This window comes from Uloborus diversus, chromosome 1 (assembly GCF_026930045.1).
Source record: "Uloborus diversus isolate 005 chromosome 1, Udiv.v.3.1, whole genome shotgun sequence".
Classification (NCBI taxonomy): domain Eukaryota; kingdom Metazoa; phylum Arthropoda; class Arachnida; order Araneae; family Uloboridae; genus Uloborus; species Uloborus diversus.
The window spans coordinates 207,933,865-207,947,388 of NC_072731.1; the positions used below are offsets into that span (position 1 = coordinate 207,933,865).

General features: G+C 33.9%; 1 protein-coding gene across 2 annotated transcripts in view; it reads left to right on the plus strand.

The window, feature by feature from the left end:
• The window catches only part of LOC129234146 (syntaxin-binding protein 5-like), a 217,790-nt gene that overhangs the window by 65,225 nt on the left and 139,041 nt on the right, over positions 1-13,524 (plus strand). The window lies entirely within an intron of this gene.

Genomic DNA, 13,524 nt, shown 5'->3' on the forward strand with positions numbered 1-13,524 from the left:
CAAACGGTCAGAGTCATCTTCGGTCAGAAATGTACCTGCCTAATAGCTTATTGGAAAAACTGAATGGATGAGAAAGTTTTATTCTAAGATGAGCATAAGAGGCTTCAACTTTCAAACGAAGCACTTTTCTTGTGATTGCTAGACTTCAAGTCGAGATATTCAGTTCGGTTCTCCTACGCTTCGAATTAACTTCCCTATAACTTTTCACTCGGCCAAGTGACGAATTTGATATCAAATTAGGAAATCGAATGCAATTGCGTCAGCGTGACTGATCGAAAATGATAGAGGGGTAGGGGGGAGTTCGAACTGTACGAAAATCGTCCTAGAATTCATTCTAATGAACCTACGTCATTGAAACTTGGTGTACATGTTGTATTGGCTAAGAAGTATGTATTAAAAAAATACTAGCTCATTTTTTTTATTTGAAGAAGTGCTTTGCTTCTTTATGAATTACAATTATTATTGCCAAGTTAATGCAGTTGGTTTAGAAACCTTTCGTACTTCTGTTCGACACTCTGCAACAAGCTTTGAACGTGTGATTAAAACAAATCAGTAAAACATTGAAAAAAAAAAAGATTTTTACTCTTAGATTGTTATTTCTTCTTCATGTGCTCCTCTCTCACCTGGAGGTTTAAATCTGAACTGATGTTTTCTTATTCAATTTTTTTTTCATGGTGTGTATAACGTGTTTATTACGTCCTATTAGACTATAGTAACTTTCAGTGACTTATGTCTAATAAGACGAGCTACAACAGGGTAGCTAATTATAACCATCCTGTAACCAGGGTCGCGTAGTCGGAGTCGGTAGTCAAAGTTTTAAAACTTGGAGTTGGAGTCGTTTGGAGAAAAGGAATCGAAGTCGTAGTCGAAGGCTTTTAAATTACCGGAGTCGGAGTCTCATTTTCCCTCCAACTTCTCCGCATGCATGTAACCACTGATAAGATAATGATAAGTTTTATTACATTTTAAACTTAAAACCTTCTTATGTTAACGCTACTATGTCGTGCAAGAAATACTGAATCAGTAAAAAAAGTAAGGCAATGAAAATTTCTTTTAATCGAATACAATAAAATTTCATTGCAGCGAATTATACCAATTCAACAAAACATTCGTTTCAGTCGAAATAAATGTCCAGTCACATTTTAACTGACCCTACATTGATTGAATTCCGTTATAACGAACAGAATTTGTGGTCCCTTGAAGTTTGACGCAACGGAATTTAACTACATTCACTTTTCGAAAGTTCATCTTGATTCATCAAGCTCACTATTCAGGATTACCAGGCTACAATATTAGATAGATGTTGAGTTTCTTGTAAGACGACAGTATTGAACTAGTTACCTGCTCTTTTTTTAAATAGTAAGTGCATTTGCTAGTTAGCAGTTCATACTTTTGAGCCAATAGTAATAAATATTTTCCCCTAAACAAAAATTTTGAATAAATGTGTCATATCTAGATACACTTAAGCTACCTAAACTAGTATATATTCTCTTCCCTAAGAATGAACTAAAGCTCTTCAAATAGAAGAATGTGTCAAATATCTTCGCCTGTTGCCATTTCCTTCCAAGAAATGAAGTGGAATGAGAGGAATTTTGATAGAATACCTCAATTATCTTCCTACCTTACGAGGAAAGCAATAGAATAAATGTACTTTCTGCTCGACACATTCGAAAGAGGTGGGGAGGCAAAGAGGTCCCGCATAAGTTCGAAATCGAGAGATAAATTTAGTGCCTTCTTCCTGTTCGGAGTGCACTTGAAACTTTTGTCGCTTTGAGGAAATTTCGTATTTCCGAAGCCGGATCATATTTTTTTTTCTGGTTTAAAAAAAAAAAATTCGCTTTTTGTTTTGGAAGAAAATGGCGTTGGGGAAGTAAGAAGAGAGGGACTTAATGCTTCTATTTATTCACTTTTCCCGCTGTATTTCTGTATTAGTTTTTTTTTCAACAGCCACCATGTTTGGTCAAGTAAATTTAAAAGTTTTGTATGATATACTTATCGCACTGTTTTGCAACAAATTGGGTTGAAGCGTAAAATTCTTGGAACTGATAAGCTGATGTTTTGGGTGTATTTCTCGGAAGTGTGGCAAATAAGTTTGGCAGTCATGAAAGTGCCTGCAAAATATTTTTGTAATTGTGAGACTTGAAATCATAGTCGTAGTAGAAAGCTTGTAATTCCACAATAATTATGCAACAGTCACTAAAACGTTTCCTAAAAAAAATTAAAAAATTGAATGAACCATCATTTGATTGTTTATTTATTTTAAACCGACTTCAAAAGGAGGCGGTCATCAGTTAATAGCGTATGTATGTTTTTTTGACCATTTACAGCGTCTCACCTGGTGAACGATTTCGATGATTCTTTTTTTAATAGATAGGAGATGGCTCAACTTAGGTCCAATTACTTTGTCTGACCATATTTGTTCTTTAGAAAACAAGTTATGGGCAAAAAACAGTAAATTTTATGCAATTTCCCTATTAAATGATTAAATATAAAACCCATTGTTACAAAAGTTTGGTGCCATACAACAGTAATATTAATAGCAATTGCAGCGATAATTTTGAATGAAGGCTTCTCTGTATCAAGTTTTTTTCAGTGTCATTGCTCTATAGTGGGGGTAGGTAAACCATTGTACCATAGGTATGGTAAACCATTGAGAAGGAATAGATGGAAAGAGTGCAACCCTACTATCCCGATACGGCAACAGTACCATGTGACCTGGTGAGCAATTTCGAGTTGACCGTAACCGCTGAAGATGTTTTCATTAGCTGAAGCCATGCATGATAACAACCTTTAACTGTAGAAGGGAAAAATTAGATTTATAGTAATAGTGCAGTATTCTGGCATTGTAAACTGTGAGGGAAAAGCCACACCAGTAGGTCCAGTAACTTTTCCCTAGCACGTACGAATGTTTTTTACTTCTAAATAAAGAAAAAATAACATTTATATGCATTCAACGAGTACATATTTCACAGTTGCCTATAATTTTTAAATTTTTGTACTTATTTTACCTATAAATATTGTATATCTTGTAATTGTATATCTTGAGTGCAAATAACATTTTAGTTCCATAAAAACACTTTTTACTGAACTAGTAATTATTTTAACGACTCTTAAGCATTTTGTGTACATTTGCTTTGTTGGCGAGTATCTTCTCGCAAAGCTCCTGTGAACAGCAGATGCGTAAGAATAAAGATTTGCCACTTTTGTGCTTCAATTTAAATACTAGTATGCTTGCGTATGAAATGATTTCAAAACATTGATTACAATACAAATGAATTCATAAATTTTCAGTCAACAACAGAACACTTTAAACTATTTGTACATGTCCGTCATTTTAGGGAATAAACATCAAAGTACACGAAAAATGCAATTACATTATATTTTAAATCCGGAATGAAGTGGGGAGAGGGAATTTGAATGATAGGCCTGTATTTGTGTCCGTTATTTATTTATTTATTTATTATTATGCGGTAAAGGAGTTGGAGCCAGAGTTGCTCTGATTTGTAGCCCCGACTTCATACGCCGCGCCGTCGCGTCATCTGAAAAATATTTAATGCCAAAAGAGCGATTGCGTGCCAAAACGCGACAACTTCCCAGCTAAACAAGTCATCTGACCTGGGAAACATTGGGTCCCAACCTTATTCCACTGAGACATTTGCTGTGGCTCCCTCCATTAGTATTCCTTCTCAATGGGGTAAACCTAACCTGGAAGTCAGATAATGCAGTGATTAAGATCTGTGTAGCCTTCACAACGCTACCAGTTCCGAGCTATTTTTTGTGGCATTTTTATCGTTATCGTCTATGCCAATAATAGATAATCGGGGTTAAGTAAGGAAATACAGGATTGCATCACAAGCAATCTGTATGCTGTGAAATGTAAATTAATTAGGGAAAACGTAACATTTAAATGGTTGAAATTAAATTGACACACAAGTGAGTTCCAAAGAGGAACAAAAATACATTTTTAGTGCCAATCGCTTAAAGATGAAAGCGTGTTTATAGTTTTTTCTTTCTTTTTTTTTTAGGTTGGAGCATTTTTATGAAAAAAATAAGCTGAAGTTTCGTGATTACATTTACACTAAAAAGAATGAAATAAAAAAAAAAAATTGAAAAAAAAAAAAAAAGAACCGACATCAAAATTGCTCTAAAAAGTGAAAAATAATTTTATTCTTCAAACGCCATCGATAATACTTTTAAATATAAATTTTGAAGTGGGCATAAAAACGATAGATAAAATCATTCACAGCCATATCTCAACTGCAACTATAAATTTAACCAGGCCCAATTTCTTCACTACCACATACATTATGCATTGATGACAACATATTTGATAAATAATGTATATATAATGTTTCGTTCCTAACTTTGAATGAATTTCTGAAAAAAAAAAAAAAAAAAAAAAAATATGAACGAAGCATGGTTACATTGGATTTTACTTTTTGTTTTTGCGCCAACTTCAAAAAATATGTTTAAAAGTGTTATCGATGGTGTTTAAAGAATAAAATTATTTTTCACTTTTTAGAGCAATTTTAAAATTGGTTTTTTTTTTTTTTTTTTGACACAAACATTTTAATAATAGCTCAATTCATATTGATTGAAGTTTTGCAATTAGAAAAGTTAAATAAAAAATAAGTTTTCACTATGCGACCTAATTTCTCATTTAACAAAAGATTTAGCTAGGCAAGGTAAATAATTTCAATTAAAGCGAATCAAATGTAATCTACCGAATTCGAGACGAAAGGAACGCCTTCCGTTTTTACAGGCACAGTACAGTACACACCATTGGACCTAATAGTACTCTGCAAACGGAACTTCGACTTCAACTCAGAGAACGGAAGAACCGTCTAAACATCAGGTTTCTTTGTGAGGCCATTTTAATAGAAACTGAAATTGTAGGATATTTTCGCAAAAATATTTTTATGACAACAATATGTATTTGTATGAGAATATTTCGTTGCTTTCTGAAAATGCGGGACTTCTTGATAAATTTATTTCGATAGTAATTGAATGAATGAAAGTTCTATACGTAAGTGTTTTGATATTAATAGGTGTCGTGAGACCTCATTGTAAAATTAAAATTATTGTAATGTCAGTTTTTTACACAAATAATTTAACAATTGCGGAGAATACCAGGTTTTTGTGAAAAGTTTGATTAGGAGTCAGATTTGTCTATTGCACTAGGCAAGTCAGAAAAGTTTACTGAAAATTATCAATGAATAAATTTTACAGCCTTATTAGGAACATTTATCTCAAATTTGATGAACATTTAACTTGGGACGCTCATATTTCGCATATCAGAATCTTCACTCAAAATTTTATGAAAAGTGGTCTAAAATGGCTGCCTATAAATTTGTCCAATTTTCCGTTCCTGAAATATATCTTAGAAACCATTTCAGTTTTCTCCTCCACACCGGCATACTTCGTGTGGAAGAATATTTCGTAGCTTATTTTTTTCTCGCCCTCTCCTCGATATACCTGGTCAGTGAAATGAAGACTGGGTGGAATGCTGAGTCGAGTTGAGTAGTTCTTTTCTGCTGGAAAAATGATGAACCATTTTGTAAACCTGATCACAAGGTCACGAGAAAGACGTCAAGGCATGAATTTGTTCCTTATGCAAAAGAAAGATGTATTGTATTGACGAATACATTTCTTTTCAAATTTTCCTCCATCCCGTAATGATTATATTTTGTTAGCGTTCGTACGAGCATATGAGCTTCCAAAAACTCCGTTTTGGCGATTTTTGAATTATTTTTTTTGGCGAATTTTGTCGTGGAGTCTGTATGAGTGTATGTGCGTATGTATGCATCTCGCATAGCTCAATATTGGTTTCTATGGAAGGTTGAATTTCGGATGTTCCATTGGGGCTCTATTCGTTGTTTGGAGGGAGGGAATAATTGATGTTAATTATAAAATTATTTTCAGCATATTTCCTCAAAGGCATCGCTCAATCCTACGTCATTTTTAAGATTTGGCGCGGTTCTGGGACAACAAAAGAAATTGTTGCCTAAGAAAATGTGCCACCAATGTAAATTCAAAACGCCATTTCATACGAGAACCTCTTAATTGCAATCATATAAATGAATAGCATTATCGCCAGCTAATGATCAGAAGCTTAATTGGTAATTCAATTACAGCTGTGTCACTGTGTTCAAATATTTAAACATGGTACAAACATAAATTCTTAACACATAATCGATCCTTTAATGTAAGTGTAATATCTTGAAAACATCATGTCATCATAATCGGATCTCCTTTAGTCGACAAATTAATCGGTATCGTTTTCCTCAGTTTGTTATCCGTCGGGCAGTAATGGATATCTTGTTATCGGTATTATTGAACCCAGAAGTCGGATGTTAAATCTTAAAGGTTTTTAATTATTTTGATCATTTTGCTGTGCTTAATTAGATAATGATGTTTGTTGGTGATGCAATAGACGGGGATATTTCTATAATTGGGAATCTGGCACGGTCGTCTCATTTTCGGCGTAAATTATTTTATTTTGGTAACCCCACTGATTTATAGCAACCGTATGTGAACAGATGTTTCCGTTCTCTTTGTTTAGATTTGCAACGAAAAATACCTCTCACGCAGGCGCTGGAGTCAAAAATTGACGCCAATGAAGAAAGATCGCCAGATTCTCAATTATCGAAAACTTCCGCAATAAACGTATTCATGAAGTAAATTAGTAGTCTATTTCGATGCAAAAATGTAAAACCGTATTCCTACTAAATACTTTGCTTTCGTGACAGATTTTTATTTTGCATACGAAGTAAAGGGAGTATCGAATTCAAAAAGCTTCCCACCCAAATTTCAACCTAAATTTCTATCGTAATTACCTTTGAGTTAAACTTGATTAGTTTTTCGAATGTTTATTTGGGAAAATATACGTATACTTCCGTATGCTCGTTCGAAATTTAAATTTTAACTATCCCCGTGTGCATTTTAACAAGGACTTTCGTGACTTGTTTATGTATAGGGTTTGTCCCAAAAGTAATGAAGATCTTTTTTTTTTTTTTTTTTGCCACGCGAATATACCGCGTATACCTTTATGACTGGTTTGGAAATGGTGGAGGGGACTCTAAGCTTTTCAGAGATGCCTAGTTCAGTCGCTTACGAACTCTCGGAGCGATGGGAGTGTGTTTCTAGTGAATCTCCGCGCAGAGCCTCGTCGGGATGTGTAGGATGAGGATAACTTAGGAGCAACGCTATAAAATAAAATTTTGCGTCAAACTCCAAAAAACGGGGATGGAAATGTTTGGTTTGTTCACTCAGACCTACAAGGATGATTGCTTTCCATACTAGCAGGTCAAAAAGCGGCACAAGTCGTTCAAAGAAGGCCGGGAGGAAGTAGCCGATGAGGCTCCTTCAGGGCGTCCATCATCATCACGAACGGACGATAATTTCACTCGTGTGCGAGATTTGCTGAACAAAGGCCGCCAATTGAGTGTTCGTTTGATTTCAGAACAATTAAATTTGTTGAAAATAGATGTTCATCGAATTGTTACGGAAGACTTGGCTATGCGTGACATTTGCTCGAAACTTGTACCAAAGTCTTGTCTGACCGCCTTCATTGTCAGCTCCTATCTGACCCGGATTGGTGTTTTAAGGGTGCCACAGGTTCCCTATAGCCCAGGTAGAATTCTTCTTGTTCCCAAGGGTGAAAAGGGACCTGAAATAAAAGCATCTGGAAACCTTGAACAACATTCATTAAACTACGACGAGTTCTCGGCGCGGAGGTTCACTAAAAACGACCTCCCACCGATTCTAGAGTTCGTAGGCGACTGAACCAGGTATCTCTGGAAAGCTTATAGAGTCTCGTCCATCATTTCCGATCGGTCACAAAGGTATGCGTGGTATATTCACGTAGCAAAAAAAAAAATGAGGCTCATTACTTTTGGGATAAACCCTGTATTTATTTATGTAAGGCAGGTGTCTCCAACCTTTTTCGCTAAAGGGCTACATTGTAAATTTTTAAATGCAAGGCGGGAATAATTCAACATTATTTCAGTTCAGATGGTTTAGCCTTTTTTTTTTTTTTTTTTGTCAAAAGAAAGGAACAGGTTAGCGACAATCTTCTAGAAATTTTTTGAAATTAAAGTCCCAAAATTGCAATTTTAAACTATCTTTAATGACTTTAGGGAGGAATTAAAATGTTTAGACTCTCTTCTAAGAAGAGACAGTTGCCCCTTTCTTCCTCCCACTCACTACGATCATGCTTAGTAGTGGTTTTTAAGATTTTCTTGCCTTAGTTTTCTTTTAAAATGCTTTAAAAGAAATATATCATTAAATTTAAAAAATGTGTTTCCAGTTTGTAAGCTGCTCGCTGGCCAGAAAAAATCTGCTCGCGGGACGGATTTGGTCCGCAGGCCGTAGTTTGGAGAGCCCTGATGTAAGGCACATATATAAGTATTTCGAGTTACTCAGAAACGATTAGAAGTGAAAAATTGAAATTCGTATATAGGATCTTGACAACTCCTATTCGTATACTTCCGTTTTTGTTTGTACTCGGATAATCCAAAAAATTCTCGAAGTCGCTTCTCACATAAAGAAATTTTTCAAAGGCATCACTCAATACATCCCTATTGTTTCGTGCCACTTTAGCTAGTATTGAAGACTCATGCTTCCCATTACCTATTTAATATTTTATTTTACGCTGATAAAAATGTTTTGTTATCGCAAAAAAAATCAATTTTAGATTTTAACTGTAACTATTTTTAGTAATACTTCTTTTGGTGCGATGAAGGTAAAGTTTCATCAAAGCAATGAACCGGTATGCAAGCAAACGTGACAACATAAATTGGCAACTGGTTGGCTATGCGTTTTAGCCAGGGTTGACTTTCTGCCGGCAGAAACTAGTTTTTGCCGAGCCAGTGGCAGAAACTGGTTATAACCGGTAAAAACCGGCAGAAACTGGCAAAAACTTAAAAATGTCTTAAATAACTCAAGTAATTAGTAAATGATATTTGTTTAAGTACACTAAAAAATTAAACATCATTTCATCATTTAAAAAAATAAAATCTCATGCTATAGCCCTTGATTTAGTTCAGAAAGGGAACTTTCCAATTGCAGAGATTCGTAGTATTTAGATTAATTTAACAACGGATAAAAAAAATCATATAGGGGTGCATAGGAAAGAGGAGTGATATACAGAATTAAACAGGCATTACTGATTGTAATTTGCTCACTTATATGCTTCCTCTAAATTGTTTGTGTTTGAAATTATTATGTCCTGTGCTTCAAGAAGGAAGTGCCAGAATTTTACTTGATAAATTTTGTACCTAATGTCACAACTTTGCAAAACAAATTGACCCCATTTCTCAAAACTTATTTTTCCAGTCAAATTTTTACCCAATCCCAGTTACTGCATGGTGGATCAGTTATACAATCGATGAAAGTTTCACGAACATTGCTTGCTCCTTGATGCATTGTCTGCTAGCTCTTCTGTTTTAAGAAAATTCTAAAACTTCTCATTTGTGCGTAGTAAATTGAGAACCTGTTTAGATTTTTAAAACCACCTTTTCTAAGAGGCAATTGCAGGGTTCAAACAATGTAACATTTGATTTTGAATTGTGATAATTTTGTAATAAAATTACTGTATTTTGGTTAAAAATTAATTATATTTTCCATGGATTTTCTGTTGTATATCAAGAAGTAATTTTTCATTTTGTGAGTTTTTGCCAGTTTTTGGCAGAAAGTGGTTTTTGTCATGCCAGTTTTAACCGGTTTCTACCAGTGGTTTTAACCGCCTCGGCAGAAACTTGCCAACCCTGGTTTTAGCATATTCGCACCAAAAGTTAATACCAATTCTTGGTCAATTTGGCGATAATGTCAAAATTCGACGACACTGATGCAACCTGAATTATCTTATGAAAGCATAACAAGTCAGAGTTTTTTACTGTGCGGAGATTTGGTCGTAATAGTTCTGGAATTTGTATCTGTAACTGTGCTAGCATTGGTAAAATGGTTCAAAACCAATGGTTCTAGGAAGAGGTTAACCCCTAGGATCATTTATTTTAAACCATTTACCAATACTGAATTTCACTGATTTTAAACCATGCTTAATTTTCAAACCGCTTTCTCTGCGCCCCTACGGTGATCCCCCTACCCCCTAGTGCCCTTCGGCGAGATTCCCATGGAATTTAGAACCTACTTTCAGCATTATCGATATTCGATTCTTCTTTCCTGAATCTCAATAAAACTCTTTCCTGCAACAGTTCGCAACAAACTCAGGGGTGTGTAAGTTTTTAAATGTTCTTTCAAAGTGTGCTGCTCACTTTTAAAACCTTTTTGCCCCATTTTTTCCCTATTTAAACATTCCACTGAACTATTCTTCAATTTCAGATCTCTGGCGCTAACAAAATATCAAATTTCGGAGTAGAAAAGTGTCTTATAAATTATAAAAGAATTGGCAAAATAAAAAAATCATCATTCATTTGAGAAATAAAACTTTCCTTTGAAAGTTTTCTTAGGGATTGTCCACAAACGACGTCACGCTTTGGAGGGGGGAGTCGTTAAATTGTGATACAGTAAACTCCCAATTATTCGCGGAATAGGGTGGTATGGAAACCGCGGATAAGCGAAAACCGCGGATAAACCGAATAATAGGTAAAAAACGATACTACTGTATACAATAGCAAAAAAATATGAATAACCCTCACACATACATTTAAATTATAGCTAAAAACATTGCTACACCCCATATATTAACATTCAATGTAAAAAATATACATATGTAAAAGCCAAAATCGAACAATAACACAATCATAAGTTCAAAAAAACATTTAATGACCGTTGAGAAAAATAGTGAAAAGACCCGCGGATAACCCGAATCGCGGATAAACCAACCGCCGATAATCGGGAGATTACTGTAGTTTCTGAGAAGGATAATAAGAAGTGTGACGTTGTGTATTTTTTATAAGAGTATGTTCTTGAAAAATAGCGTGATATGGAACAAGGAGAAGAGGGGGTTAAACTGAAGTGCGACACGTTGTGACAAAAGAGGGGGGCTGTCCAAAATAGTGAAAAAAAATTGACATCATTTTTGGACAGTCTCTTAATAGTAACAGTTACGTTCGTGTTCACTTTATTTTCTTTTTCTTGTTTAAATACTCAAGATCCCAACACAAAGTTTCAAAATAGACTTTGCAGTTCAAAATTATTCTAAAATTATTTTACAGCTTTACATGGTTCATCGACTTGCAACCCTCTAATCCAAAATTCTTTGAGCCTATGATTCAGGGTTCGTCGATCTAAATATAAGTTAGGGAACCTGGGGCCCGTATAAAAAGTTACTTCTTTTATTTTTGACTCGGTTTTATTTTTGCTTCAAACTTTCAATATCTTAACCCTGCATCTGATTTTGAACACTTTTGCATTTGGAAGTATGCATCTAGGACTAACAGTTGTGGAAATAGAGGCCTTGCCGGTTAAAACGGAAGAACACCCAGTATATTACGATATTTATGCGTTTTTTTTTTTTTTTTTTAAAATATGATATTTTGATATTTTCAATATTTATTTTTCTAACTGCGATATTTGCAACACAAAAATTATACCTATTAGTCATATTAATTTTTATTTATTATTAAAAAAATAACCAAAAAGTGAACAAAAAAATGTATAGGATATCAGGGTTCGCCGATATATATCAGTCGATATATATCATGATATATATATATCACTATATGTAACCGATAATTAATTTGAAAATATTATGATATTTTGATATTTTCGATATTTATTTTTTCGAGTACGGTATTTTTAATATAAAAAGTATATTAATCATAGTAATATTGTTCATTTATTAATAAACATAAACAAAAGGTTATTCTCTATATTTTTATGATGCATAAATATATCAATAATGTAACAAAGTAGTACAGTATTCCTTTTTTACTTGTATTTTATACTAGCTTTTACCCGCGGCTTCGCTCACGTTGATGTAGTTTTTTTCAATCGATTCAAGTTATCGGTCAACACAGGCAGAGGTCAAATAATTATCAAAAAATGGTTTGTCTCCAGTTTCGCTGACATTTCAAATTGCCCGCCCCTTTAAATGTATCAAAAGGTATGATTAAAACTGAAAATCAGGGAGAAAGGGGATAAATGAAATGTCGGCGAAACTGGGAAGACATCCAAAAAATCACACAAAATAAATCACGAAAACGTTCAGGAGTTTTAAAGAAGTTAGTTTGTGAAATTCTCAAAAAATCCTATTCGAGTGAGGTCAACTATTCTTAAATAAAGTGAAACAGTTTCCTTATAATCCCGATCAAATAATATCCAGCGCTACACCGGCTATATAAATTATTGTAGAATGTATAGCTTCTTACTGGAGATATCGTCTCAAAATAGGATCAACAATCACTACAAATCCTGATTCTAATAATGTCCCTTTAGAGTGAGAACATCAAACCTTTAAAATCCCCATTAGAAGGAAATCAACTTTCTAAATAACGTAAACGGTCCTGATTACAATACCAAAAAGTTCAGAGTGAAAATACCATTAAAATCAAAGTAAGGACAACAGTTTTTTTTTTTTTTTTTTTTTTTTAAGTTCCCGTTTAAATGAGGACAATAGTACCAAAAACTTCTCATTTCGCAAAGAGAAAAATCCCCAAAAGTCTCTATTAAAATAGTATCTATCAGCGTTTTCAAATAACATTTCCCTCTGATGATCTCAGTCATGGTTATTTCCAAAAATGCTCATCAGTACAGGTCCGATAGGATAAAAAAACAAAAACAAAATAAAAGAAAGACCAATATTCTCCATTGTCGCCATTAAAATAGGGACATTAATTCCACAAAATTCTAATTAGCATCATTAACCCTTAAAAATACAAATACAAAAAAAGAAAATGAAAAGTTTCACAAAAATTTTAAATAATTCGCCAATGCACTAACGTAGTCGCCTGGCAAAACTGGAGATAAAAAATGAATTTGGTGGATTAATTTACATTTTAATAGTAGTTTTAATGTTATTTAAGAGTGTTATTTCACTACTTTGGCGGATTAATTTTAACTTCAATACCTCATAGTACTTAATGATCTTTTTACCAAAATTAATTTGGCGGAATTTTTACATTTTAATGCAACTTTTGTAATGGCTATAGCACCAAAATTTTTGAATACTCGTCCCGAACACGTTATCATAACTCTTCCTATCAAATAAGTTTTTAAAATGTCATTTTGTTTAGTTTCATTTTATATTTTTGAAATTAAAAGCAGCGTTAAAATGTAAAATAATAAATCAAAATCCATTATTAATCGCCAAAGGATCACTGTACCATACATTCGCCAGAGACTTGCCAAGTTAATGAAACTGCGTAAAATGTTTTGTTAATCTATATTCATAAGATATGATTTTTAATTCCGAACAGAAGATGCTATAAAGAAAATGTTTGCATGTATTTGGCCGTTCCTGGCGAAAAATAAATCTTTGTTCGACGGTAACTGGGGCTAGGGGGGCAGACTCTATTTCATAACTTTATTTAGTTACTAGATTATTGTACGTAGCAAAAATAC